Source organism: Parasteatoda tepidariorum, chromosome X2 (genome assembly GCF_043381705.1).
Source record: "Parasteatoda tepidariorum isolate YZ-2023 chromosome X2, CAS_Ptep_4.0, whole genome shotgun sequence".
In the NCBI taxonomy this organism is placed as follows: domain Eukaryota; kingdom Metazoa; phylum Arthropoda; class Arachnida; order Araneae; family Theridiidae; genus Parasteatoda; species Parasteatoda tepidariorum.
The window spans coordinates 27,379,733-27,393,704 of NC_092215.1; the positions used below are offsets into that span (position 1 = coordinate 27,379,733).

Below are 13,972 nucleotides of genomic sequence, written 5' to 3' on the forward strand. Positions count from 1 at the left end.
AGTTTCCAGCAGTTGAAAATGATCATTTTAAGTAACGTAAATTAAACATTTCTTAATACAATGCTAAGCATTCGTATCTAAAAATACAAATAAAGAAATATAAATAACCCAACATTAATTAGAATTAAAAACACAAAAAACTTCAATATTCATAATCTAAATATTTTATTTTATTTAAATAAAAAATCTATGTACATAATAAAAATAATGTTAAAACTTTGCGTGCTTAATTTTTTTGTATAATTGTGCACGCTTAAAAATAATTTTTAACTAAACGTAAAGAATGCAGTTATTTATTTTAAAATAAAATTTCCTCCGTCAGAATATTAGTACATTTCTAAACTAATTTAACTCATAACGGCAGAAGTATATTTATTTGTAATCAGTATACAACCAATAAACATAAATATCATTAAAATATCATGAAGTATAACTATCAAATTTACAAAATCTATTTATACCCGTGTGTGTTAATGTAAACTAAATTAAATAATTTATTAAATTTCCTTTAAAAATAAAAAGATAAGGACAAAAATATTAAATTTCAAAAGGGTAATTATTAAACATTATTTATTTTAGTCACTTAAGATAAATCATTCATCCCTTTAAAATTGACTTCTTTAAATTCTTTAACAAAATAATGATAAAATTATTTACAAAATTAGTACAAAAATATTAAATTTTAAACTGGTAATTATAAAACATTCGGTTTATTTATTTTAGTAACTTAAGATAAATCATTCATACCTTTAAAATTGACTTCTTTAAAATCTTTAACAAAACAATGACAAAATTATTTCAAAATTAAAAAAATACTGATTACTTTGATTGGATCTGTTAGAAAAGAATAATAATAATATATAACAAACAATAAAGCGATAATTAAATAACAATAGCGTAAATTTTATAAAAAGTTAATTAAAATTCTTAAGCCTATGGACCAGATTAGATAAATCATGTAGACATACAGACTTAGAATGTTTATTTATCTATTTACTACACATATTATGTGCCAATAGCTAATTTAGTTCAGGTCAGATACAACCATTGCAAAACTTAATACTTAACCTTATTTTTCAAAGGAAGTTCTGTACATTTACTTACTTCCTACTTAAAAGTTAAGATGAAGTAGCTATATTTTATTTAAAGTGCATATTATTTCATTTTCCTTCATTTCACGTAGATAATTTTTTTTTCCGTTTATTAACCAATAACATTTGAGTAATGATTGTACGATTTTTTTAATAGCGTAATATTTAAACTCTATAGAATAAAACAAAACATTATTTTTAACCCTAATGTTAAAATATCATATTTTAGATACTTCATAAATTATCAAATTGGGTATTCAATATAATAAAACATGACAGAGGTGGAATAGATGCAAAAAAAATAATAATATTCAAGTTTGCATTCTTTGAGTAATGTTCATATTATTCACATTACTTTGTCATCCATCTGTGCATTACACACGCAGAAAAAGTAAGCAATTATTTTGACAATTAATTAAATAATTAACAGGCAGAAAAGTACAATTAAGTTGATAATACGCTTGTATTTTTTTAACTTAGGTTATTCATTTGTCCTAGCCTATATAGTTATTTAATTGTTTCGCTGTGGTGCAAACTTGTGGTGCAAGTCATTAACTAGACAAGTTTCACGACATATTTGCAGTGGCGATATTAAATTTGTAGTATTCCCAACATACCTGTGAAATGTTTACATTTCTCATGTAAAGAAATCAAAGTAAATTTACATTTCACATCACAATAGTTTGGTAGTTCTTTAAGACTTGGAGTTATGTAATTCTTTTAGCCCACGCCATGCTTATTTTGCTTGCTTGGCATTTGTTTCGCAGTGATGCCAACTTAGGCAAGTGACCAATTGGACAAGTTTCACTATTTATTTGCAGTGGCGATATAAAATTTGTATTGTTTACAATACAATTATGAAATGTTTACATCTCTCAGGCAAAGAAATCATAGTAAATTTACTTTTCGCAGGGCAATAGTTTGATAGTTCATTAAGACTATTGAATTGTTTTATCCCACATCGAGTTTGTTTTGCTTTTGTTTCACTGTAGTGCCAACTTAGGCAAATGATCAATTTGACAATCTTCACTATACGTTTACATTGGCTACATCAAATTTGTTATGTTGATACCACAATTACATTTTAATTTTGAATGTGCAACGTGTGTTCATTTCTTGCTTTATGCTAATAATCTATTTGAAATATTTTATTTTATTTTACAACCGGCATTGAGCAACCAATCCAATTCTGAGTTCACAACTATCGAAGTTCAGCTCCGTAGCTTTGCAATTTTGTACCCAACCCAGAAAACAATGGAGCTCCTGGATCAAGCATTGGGACAAACTAGCCCTCGTGGAGGACTTTTTGATGTAACTAACCCGCAATTGCGCTACGTGGACAGGAAAACCACGAAAACCTTCCGCGGTTAGCCCGCCGGAAAGGGAATTATAATCCATGATCCATCTACCACTGAGAATATTTTACATCAGCACTGTGGTCAGTTTGAGCTGGATATAGAATTCGTACCAACCAGACATCGCTGGAATTCGAACCTCGGTGGGTCACCTCATTGAGAGGCAAACGCTCTATCCCCTTAGCTGCTGTTTGAAATATCTTATTTCATAACCGTAGTTAAACAGACGACCCAATTTTTGACTTAACGACTACCAATGTTCAATTCCGTAGCCTAATAATTTTGAACCCAATCCGGAAGACAAAGGGGCTCTTAGATCAAGCATCGGGAGAAATTTGCCTTTATGGAAGATTTTTTGGTGGAACTAACCAGCATTAGCGTTACATTGCGAGATTTTTCGATCTTTCAAATATCGAATATTTAAAATTCTGCAATTTTCCAATATGTATATCAACGATGTCACCACAACAGCTGGTCTCCTATTAAGTCAATAATCAATATTTCTAAAGTAGTCAGTGCACGTTTGCAGGCAAACAGATATGATATTGATTTATCTCAGTCATAATGCTTAGATCTGGATTAATATGAGGGTAAGATATTTATCCACAGAATTTATTTTACCGCCAAGATTGAAATAAAAGTCACATTTAATAAAACAAAAATCGTGTTTAATAATTATGATAAAACAAATTACGCAAAAAGAATATGTTTTAAAAATAATTGTTTTTGGCAAATTATCTTTTTTTATAAAAATAATTTTAAAAAAAACTCAATATAATTAATAAATAATATTGATTTACTAATGAAATAAATCTTAGATCTGTATTAATATGTGAGCAAAGATATTTATCCAGAGAATTTATTTTACCTCCAAGATTGAAATAAAAGTCACATTTAATAAAACGAAAATCGTGTTTAATAATTATGATATAATAAAAACGAATTATACAAAAAGAATATGTTTTAAAATAATTGCTTTTGGCAAATTATCCTCTTTTGTAAGAAGGATAAAAAACTCAATATAATTAATGAATAATTATTGATATACTTGTGAAATAAAAGTAAATAGGAAACTAAAATTTTAACAAATTCTTCTTTTGAAAAAAATTTAAATAATTATGAAAAGTAGAATTTCACAATAGCTTATAAACACAGTTACGTATCATTTAACTGCAATGTTTATTACAGTTTTAATTGTTTTTACCTTGTTTATAAATCTATTAGCAAAAAAAAAGGAAAAATTCAACAAAGACTGGTAAATTTTTATTTGCTTATAGACTGATAAATTATTATTCGTTCTTCGAACTGCATAAAAACTGCTTTACTTAATACAAATTCGTAAAACAATGGATGAAAATAAATATAAAAAAAGTTTCAATATTCGGTTTTAAACAATATGAAAATAAATATTTTTATTTTAAATTTCAGAGATGTAGATTGTAGTAAATAGTTTCGAGCTTCTGAATGATATTTAAAAGGAGAAAAATAAAAACTATTAACGATTTTTATAAATAAAAGACAATTTTACAATTTTTATAAAAATGTTTTCACAATAGAAATTACATCCATTGTTTTTGACTTCGAAAAACTTTTTTCTTTTAGAAAAAAAATGGGACGTGAGACACCAAAAAAAGTATGTAGAGTATGTATATAGGTTTCTTTTTTTCCCTTTTAGCTTAAAAAGCTAATTTAAAGCGCTTTACTTTATTCCTAGATATGAATCACGTGGTTTAATCGAAGCAATATTTTCTACAAAAGAAATCTTAAATATTGGTAAAGTTAACACCTTGAGAACTGTCCTTTATTGCAGACATTGTATTAAGTTTTATTCTCTTTTTCAAATAAATATTTATTTTCTGATTTTTACGCATATTAAGGATGTAAATGTTTCCTAAAAAAATCTAATATTTTATTTTCCTGAATTTTCGTCAAAATTAACAATTTTCATTAAAAAATATTTCAAAAACGGGATTATTTACTTTTTTTCGTTTCGGATAAACCTGGAGAAGAAAATAAAAAATGATGTTGTTTTGGGCATGAAATATTAATAAAGTTTTCCAAATATTAAATGACCTATTTTATATGTTGATGAAGTATAAGTAAAAAAAAGGTAACGAAACAGGAGTAACTATTATGATACATCGAATTTAATGGATTTGTTCTAGTTTTTGAATAGTTAGAGCAAGGGACATCTTTTAATCAACTTGATAAATTATCCATAATTCATACTTAGTAGTAACCTTGGTGTGTAATAATAAATATTTAAGAGCAAAAAATGAATAAATATTCTGATAACCCAAATTGTCATTGCATTCATATTACTTTTTGATTAGCAGAAAATGCTACAAAAAAAGATATTCTATTTTGAAACAATAGTCATCATCTTATTTCACTCTTTAGCTCGAATTTTATTTGACATGGGTTTAGTTGCATCACACCGAGGAATACATTTTTGTTGCATTTATACAAATATTTGATCTTGTCTGATTCGGGTGTAAGGATTTTAAATCTGAAATTAGCTTTGCTCCTAACGCTATATATATAACAGGTTATATGTATCACAGTTATATATAACAATATATATATAATACAGTTATATATATAACAGGTTATATATAACAGTTTAAAAGCGCTATATATATGGCAGGAGGTCGCATAAATGTTGCGACAAACTTCCAAAGGAGCTATGCACATCATCAGGAGTAAAATTGCATAGAAACCCATGGAATTTATTTAATTTATTTATCAAAAGTTACAGTTCTTAAAAACGATAAAATAAGCTTCAATTATATATAAGAATGAAGATTAATAATCAAATTTATACAATATACTGATAAGATTGCTGCAAATTTAGTTACAAAACGAATGAAGGAAACTTTGAACTAAAAAAGAATAAAGATTTATTTCCAAAATTGAAAGAACTGACGAAAAAAAACCTTATTTAATACTAAATGGCCATTTAAAAGCAGTTAAAAGATAAGAAGTCATTAAAGTAATCATGAAATTGGTTTTTTCCGTAATTCTTTCAAGCGCTTTACGTAATTCTTCATACGGTACTAAAGTTTGTTAAGTCATCAATGCCTACGGGGACAAAAAGTGTGAGAAAAAAGTAGTAGAACATATTTGTTTTTACCCAGCATTTTTCTATCTTTGGTCAACCAATTTAGTTTTAAAAAATTACTGTTCTCTGACTTTAGATGCAACATACACTACCCTATAATAATGGAAGAAACACTTTGTGTTTCTCACATTTTTTTTTTAAATTTCTCGAGAAATATTTCAAGAATCATTTCATAACTTTTGAGATGCTTAGCTCATGCGAGTTTTAATACTTAGCAAAGAAGATTTAAAGCCTTCAGAAAACAGACAATAAATTACGATAGAAAACAAGTATTTCTGAACACCCTATGCCAGAAAACCAATCAATAAACTTGTAACTTGTATTGATTACTTTAGTTGTTATTTTAATAACTGCATAAAATTTCGTAAACCTAGAGTAAATACTTATGGAGATATGGACATTTTTATAAATAAAAAAAAATCTAGATTTTTTGCATTACGTTTTTTTTGCTATAATTTTATAAATATTCAATGGAATCAAAAAAATTTTTTGCAACAATTTAAAATTAATTACAAAATAATTTATTTAAAATTTAAAAACTCATTAAAAACTGAGTAAGATATGAGAATTTAATATGTTCTTGTATACTACGCATGAGCAGAAAAAATTAAAAATTTGCTTTTCTTAATTTTGTAATTAATCGTATTTGGCAACTAACGAAAAAAATTTAAAAATCTCAAAGTATGGAACAATTATTGCCTGATAAAATTTGCTAAAGGTTGCTGCACCGAAAAAAAAATACTGCATCCATAAAATTGATACAGCACTATTATTAATATTATTTTGTACTCTATGTATTTATTAATTCTTTCATGTTTCTTAACCAGAAAATTTATTAAAAATCAAAACTATTAAAAGATCTAAATATTAAGATGATAGCAACTTCTTCAGATCAATCGAATAATACTGTAAAAAATTTCAGACAAATATAGATATCCGATTAATAAAATTGCGGTAAAAAGTACCTGCTCTCAGGATGACGATACTTTTTATAGTAAAATCCATGTTTTCCGGAACATGTCACGGAACAAAAAATCTGGTATACTGTAGATTTTACAGTAATAATTACATAAAATAACTTGAATTAAATAAATATTACTGTAAAAATAACGGTATAATATTTTACGGTAAAAATAGATTTTGCATTAAAAACGGATTTGACGGTAAAATGAATTTTACGGATGATGCACTTAAAGTGTCGGTACACTATACCCTTATTTAATCCGAAAATTTTTGCAGTGAAGCCGTCACTGACATGTTAGTTGGCAATAATTATAAAAATTAAGATAGAAAATAATTATTAATTTGATGCATCATTTAACTACTAATTACAAGCGATGGTATTCCAATAAAATACACACATAATAATACACTTTTTTTATGCTTGAACAACTAACAAGTCTGATGATGTGAGAAATAACAGATAAAATCTGCGTATGGCGAAAAAAAAGTTCATGAACAGCATACTTATCATCAATAACGATTATTAGAAAGAAAAAGTGAAAAGCGCTTCATTCTAATGTCAGTTTAAAAGAAAGAATGAAAACAAAAGATAAATGAAGCAAGAATTAAATAAGGGATTAATCAGAACTAAAGCATGAGTTTGCTTTGGAGTTCCCGATCAAGCTCAAGCGATTTAACTGGAAGTTGTTCCATTTCCTAATTAAACGTTCGGGTGACAGTCCCATGAGAACCATGGCTGTTTTTAGCAACTTCATATATTAGATTTCCGCTTATTTCTTATTTTATTTATTTTTGCTTAAAACAAATAATTAGTAGAAAAGATTTGCTGCAAATATTTGCACAATGCAGAAAAATGTTTTAGGAGAAACAATGTTAGAACATTTTACGAGAATTCTAACTTATCTTGAAAGAAAATCTATAATAATTTTAAGGATCGTTGATTTTTTCAAAAAATGTATAAATAAATAATTTTTAATGTAAGTAAAAATTTGGATTTAATTTTAATGTGTTTATTTTCAAATTTGTATATAATATCGCTTTAATTTAAAAAAATAAGACATTAACTTTATATGCAAAGATAAAATATATATTGTTAGAAATTTGGAGCGTTTTGAACCATAATATCTTACAAATTTTCAGCTATCTTACTGTGGTGCTGAATTAAAACATATTATTTTACTTCATTAACTTGTCAACATGATACTACGGTAAAACTTGATCGTACAATTTAACATTCATTCTCATTAACGTTGTAGCTTAATTGCACCATTTTATAGTGCAAGATATCAATATTATGGGTCAATGTTGAATCAATTTTTCTAAGAGTCTAGCAGGAAATATTCATATAATATATTTAGTCTAAAATTGTTTCAAAGAATTATGAATATTTTTTATTACAAAATTTCTGTTATGCATTCAAACTAGGATGAAAAAAAGATCTCAATAGTGTGGAAAAAATCGTTGTCAAAATTTTGTAACAGCTAATTTTTATACGTAGAATTAATATAAAAAGTTTCAAAATCGACATCATTATTTTCAAATTTTTTCACAAGTTTGGAAAATAGTACTTTTGAATTATGCATTTGATTTTACCAATTACACCCTTCTTTCTTTTTCATAAGCTAATTTAATAATTAGAGATTGAAAAAAATGCAACAAAATAATTTAATATAGCACAATCTTTAAAAATTTGACAGTTATTTCATAATTTAAACTTCAGTAAATTTCAATTCTTCTCAGATTTAATACACTAAGAAAATAGTATGGTTAAAACTACAAGAATATGGTAAAATTTACCGTATTTCTGCGTCGATGGGAACATTAGAAAACTTAGTAATTTTTACTGAAGCCCTTAGGTAATAATTTTGGTAAAATTAACAAAAAAATATGGTTTTATAATATGTGATAAAATTTGGTAAGTGTGGTAAAATTTGTTAATTTTACCATGATACCTTAGAGAATGGCGTAAATATCATTTATTCAGTAAAATTTACTTTGTTTAATTAACCGCTTTCATAGGAACGGAAAAATTACCAAATTAATAGTTTAAATGCTTCATATTTTGGTTCATTAACCAGAATTATGGTTTTCTTTTTTTACTAGAAATGTTATTAAAATACAGAACGGTAATTTTTCCAGATTACCTGGCTTCATGCAAAAAATAAATAAATAAATAAGAGTTATGAGAAAATATGCTCCCAAATTTTACGCAACTTTTAAGGAAATGATTTATAATAACTTATAGTCAAAATTAGTCTTTATATGCCTTAAAAATCTAAAACTTTAAAACAACAAAAGCAATACTTATGCATTTTTTGAAAACAAAAGTGACAAGGCAATTTTCAAGTAAGAAATCATTCTAAAACCTATAAATAATGCAACGGCATATATATATGTATATATACACATACTTTAATATTTATGTAAAAGGTAAAACACAAAGCAAAGCAGACCTGTTAGTTATGCAAAATTAGCAACTAATTTTAAGATATCTCTTATAGATAAATTTCATAGTTTTTCTATATATTAATGTTAGAAAACAGCAGTATGGACTAGAAACAATCACAATTCTAAAAAAAAGACATGGCTTCTTTACGTGTTCATCAACTGCATCCTCAATTTTTCTTTCTTTTTTTTAGCTACCCGGGAATGTTGGAGTGAAAAGTGATACAATATAGAATTCAGCTAATTCCCTCAAATCGTGTTACAATAAGTATTATAGTTTTTTTCCTCGCGGCTTTTAGCAGTATATGGTTTCTTTTGGCTTTAAGTTGTCTTCTTTGTAGGAAAGAAAAATGATCATTACAAAAGTTCTAAAAAAATCGTAAAAAAGAGATAAGCTGAGAAGTTGAAGTAGATACGGAAAAGAGATATCTTCGGATTTGATTTTTAAAGAAATAGTCACTCAAGTCTTCTACTTTTTTCCGTGAATTTTGATCATACTTCTTTCACTTTTATATTATTTTTTTTCTTTCCCTTTTTAAAGTTTTCTTTCTTTCAATTCTCAAAGACAATAGCGAATTTTAGAGCAAAGATAGCAGTAGAGAGAGCATACCTGTATTGAAGAAGCGAACGACATACGTCAAATATCAAATGTATTTCTAATGCGTGATTAGCCAACACGGAAAGCAAGGAAATTCTCAATCACCGTTATTTCACACACACACATTTTCCCAGCTACAAATAAAATCGTAAACATGACTTACAATTTATTGCTGTTGTTAAAGTCGAAGGAGGAGTCACTTTTAGCATGTTTGATCATTACTCTGTCAACAAAGAGCAAAGGCTCACACTAACCATATTTCTATTTTAACTAGCGGATAAATACTGCAAAGAACTTAAACAGTTAAAACTTCATTTCTGCAATTGTGTGGAAGGGAAATTAAGTAATAACATACTACGTTGATGCTAGCAACAGAGAAGTATAAGTACCTGGTTCGATACTTGAAATACAAATTAATACTTTATTGAAATTACTATATTTATTTTGGATATGTATAAAGTTTAAGACCAGCTGAAATTCACACTTTGAAAATAATAAAATGTGATTTTATAACATGTAATAAAATTTGACAAATGTAGTTAATTTTTGTAATTTTTATCATGATACCTAAGAGCATGCATAAAAGCCATTTATTCGGCTAAATTTACGTTTCAGTTTTGTATTTTTTAATAAATATGTGGTATTAAGAACTATACTTTTGAATGCCAGAATTTCCGGTAAATCTTTACCAAATAAATGGAAAAATTATAAAATGAATGGTTTAAACACCGTTTATTTTGGTTTGATTAACCATAATTATTTATTTTTTAGAAACGTCCATACCATACAATACAGTAATTTTACTATCATTTTTTCCTCCGTGTAGAATGCTTTAACAATATCATTTTAAAATCGTGATAATTATTGTAAAATTAAAACATCAAAATTTTCACCACGAAGCAGTTTACAACAACATTTTTATTCCTAAAACGTTGTACATAAAGCGAAATAGAATAACTGTGTTTATTTATAGAATATCCTTTAATAAATCAAGATCATACATCAGTTAGCATAAAAAAATAGAGTTTTATACGGCTACTAAGAAATAAAAACAACTTGATATTAATTTTGGAATTAATATAATTTCTTCAAAATAATTCCATTATAACAAAAGTTATTTATCTTTTGAACCAACTATAGATATCTGAACCTTTTTAGAACAAAATAGTAAAAAGATTTTGTAAAACCATTTCTGAAAACATCAAAAGCATATTCTAATTACAAAAAAAACTTATTTTATAACTTGAACCTTTTCACAAATGCATAATATTCATTCTAAAGAAATTCCACAACATTTTAAAATATATTTCATTTTCATTTCTATAAGTCTATAAAGAAAAGATTCCAAATTTCCAGAATGATATAAATTGTGGGATGTCTCGAATGATTCTGCTGGTAAATTGGAGCACACACCCTCACACTATCTGACAGGGAGTAATCTCTTATCTAGAGAAAAAGAAAGTGAGAGCAACGCCTTTATAAATAATTCATTTCCTTAAAGAGGAAAAATATTCCGAACCAGTCCTCTTCAATCGAATAACCGAACGAAATATTCTAAACCTATGTAACTGCTGAAGTATGTATATTACGAGATTGAAAATTCACTTGATAAGAAATAGGAGCATGAAAATAATTATTTTACGTTTCGGATTTAGCTATTCTTTGAATGAAGCTTCAACGGTTATTCTTTTCTTTTTTATTTATAATTTATTTTTGTTATATATAGTTAGAAAATAAAAATGTATTTTCGAATTATGTTAAAATTATCGTTTTAAGGGAGTAGCTGGCTGTTTCCAAAACGATCCATCATTAAATATTTGTTTAAAAAAATTTAACAATAAAGCTTTCAAAAATGTCAAAAACACTTCTTTTTTCAAAGCAATCCATCATAACAAACAGGATCATTTTTCATAATGAACAAGTTCAAAATGAAAAGAAAACATGGAAAAAATTATAGAACAATGAAAAAAGGGGAAAAAGGAAAATAATAATATAAATAACAATTAAAATAATAATAAAAGAAAAATAATAATATAAATAACAAGAAACTTGAAAAAAAATAAATAAAAATCCGGAAAATAAAAGATATAATCTTTTCGTCAGCTCACACGATTATATCCGCAAAAAGGAGTGCTTTCTAATATTGTATCAATATAACCAAAGCAAAATATATCAATACAATAGTGTGAGAAGCACTCAAAAATCAATCATATCAATCGCACATATATACATCCATTATGTCATTTATCTAAATATACCAGGTGAATATACCAAAATCGTGTTATACATTTTTGAAATATTAAGCAAAAGACATTCTCTGAATGTCTTATTCCTACTATCCATGCGATTCTCCTTTCTCATAAGTTTAGACATTCTCATAATTATATAAAGAGAATTTATTTTGCACAGTATTTTGAAGTATAAATTTACTATTTTACTCATAACGTTGCTTATATGAGACTCTAAATGCGTTTAATCATTTAAAAAAAATAATAATAAACATCACATGAATTGTAAATGTATTTAAATCTGAAAAAATTACATTTTAGAAAAAAATTTTAACATTAATTTATTCTCGATGTTAATATAGAGGAATAATAATGAAATCGAAAGGGAAATTTTCTTTATTTCTATTTCAATTCAGCTAAGTGCGTCTGGTGAAAAATAGTGATATAAATTTGGGCAAAAGACATTCTTTTAAATCAAACTTACATCATTCACCATAATTACGAGAGAACTTTGATTTCATCCCTTTTAAAAAACATTGCCATGAGTTTTGAAAATCAATATTTTTAAATAAATGGAAGAAAATGAAAGAAAAAAATTACAATAATATCGAAATTCAAGATGGCTTGAAATGTCGTATCTCATAATTGATGTCATTCAAACAAACATCCGGAAATCTTATAAGATATTGGAAATGATAAAACTTTTATAATTCACCCTGGAAATAAATAAATAAAAAACCGAACATTTGAATTTCAAAAAAAATATTTTGAAAGAATTCTTCATTACACTGCATCAGCAACAAAAAAAAATGTGAATGCGAAAGCAATGAATAAAAGACAAAAAAATATGAGTCCTTGAATGTTAAATATTGATTTTCGTAGCATTATTTTCTTTTTATTCTTTCCCACACTGAACGCAAAACGGAAAAAATATTCCATTATCTTCAAAGATGAGAAACTTCATTGATTAAAAAGAAGAAAACCCATACTTCATGCTTCTAAAAATTTAAACAAAGCAAAAAATCTAGAAAGACAGGTTTCTGGAAAAGAAGTTTTTAACAGAAAATAAGAAACTCCAGTAATTAAAAGAAAAAGTATTATCGAACACGAGAAAATAACTATGGGTTTTAGGGAACATGTAAATTTATTAGATGAGAGTTATTTTCGTTCTTTAATAATAGTTATATCGAAAATAATATCGAAATTCAAGAAGGCTTGAAAGATCTTATCTCATGATTGTTGCCACTCTAACAACCATCTGAAATTCTTATAAGATATAGAAAATGCTAAAAGATTTATAAATCATCCTGGAAGAAAAACATAAAAATCGAGAAATTTGAATTTAAAAGAAAATTCGTTGGAGAAATTTTTCATTGCACTGCATCAGCTTCAAAAAATATGATGTAAAAGCTATGGATAAAAGAGAGAAAAAGATTGAGTCACTGAATGTTAAATATTGATTTTCGAAGTATTATTTCCTTTTTATCCTTTCTTACATCAAATGTGTAACAGCGAAAGTATTCCATTATTTTCAAAGATGAGAAACTTTATTGATTAAAAACAAGCGAAACCAAACTTCACTCTTCTAAAAACTTAAGAACTAAAAAATCTAAAAACGCATGAAAAAGAAGTTTTTAAGCTTAGATAGAAAATAAGAAACTTCGTTGGTTAAAAAAAGGAAATAATTATCGAATTCGTGAAAATAACTGTGAGTTTTAGGCAGTATGGAAATTTATAAGATGAGAATTCTTTTCCTTCTTAAATAATAATAATATCGAAAATAATAATAATAACAAAGTTATAATAATATCGAAATTCACGATGGCTTGAAAAGTCTATCTCATAATTGATGCCATTCTAATAAACATCCGGGAATCTTCTAAGAAAGCTTTAGAACTCTAACAAATAACCGGGGATCTAATATGAAATGATAAAAACTTTATAATTCATCCTGGAAATATATAATTAAAAAGCAAATTTAAATTCAAATAATTAGGTGGAAGTAAATCAAATTCAAATAAGAGTATATGAATTTTAAAAGAAAATTCGTTGGATAAATTCTTCATTGCACTGCTTAAGCTTCAAAAAATATGAATGTGAAAGCAATGGGTAAAAGAGAGAAAAATATTGAGTCATTGATTGTTAAATATTGATTTTCGAAGCATTATTTC

The 13,972-nt window shown here is 26.2% G+C and overlaps 1 protein-coding gene across 6 annotated transcripts in view; it reads right to left on the minus strand.

The window, feature by feature from the left end:
* LOC107455121 (putative receptor-type tyrosine-protein phosphatase mosPTP-1) overlaps positions 1 to 13,972 on the minus strand; it is a 131,558-nt gene that overhangs the window by 92,591 nt on the left and 24,995 nt on the right. For 2 of the 6 annotated variants that reach the window (XM_071188275.1, XM_071188274.1), the window contains exon 2: positions 9,586 to 9,707. The exons of the other annotated variants lie outside the window; for them this stretch is intronic. The gene's annotated coding sequence lies outside the window, so the exon portion shown is untranslated. The remainder of the gene's footprint in view (positions 1 to 9,585; positions 9,708 to 13,972) is intronic. 6 annotated transcript variants of the gene reach the window in all.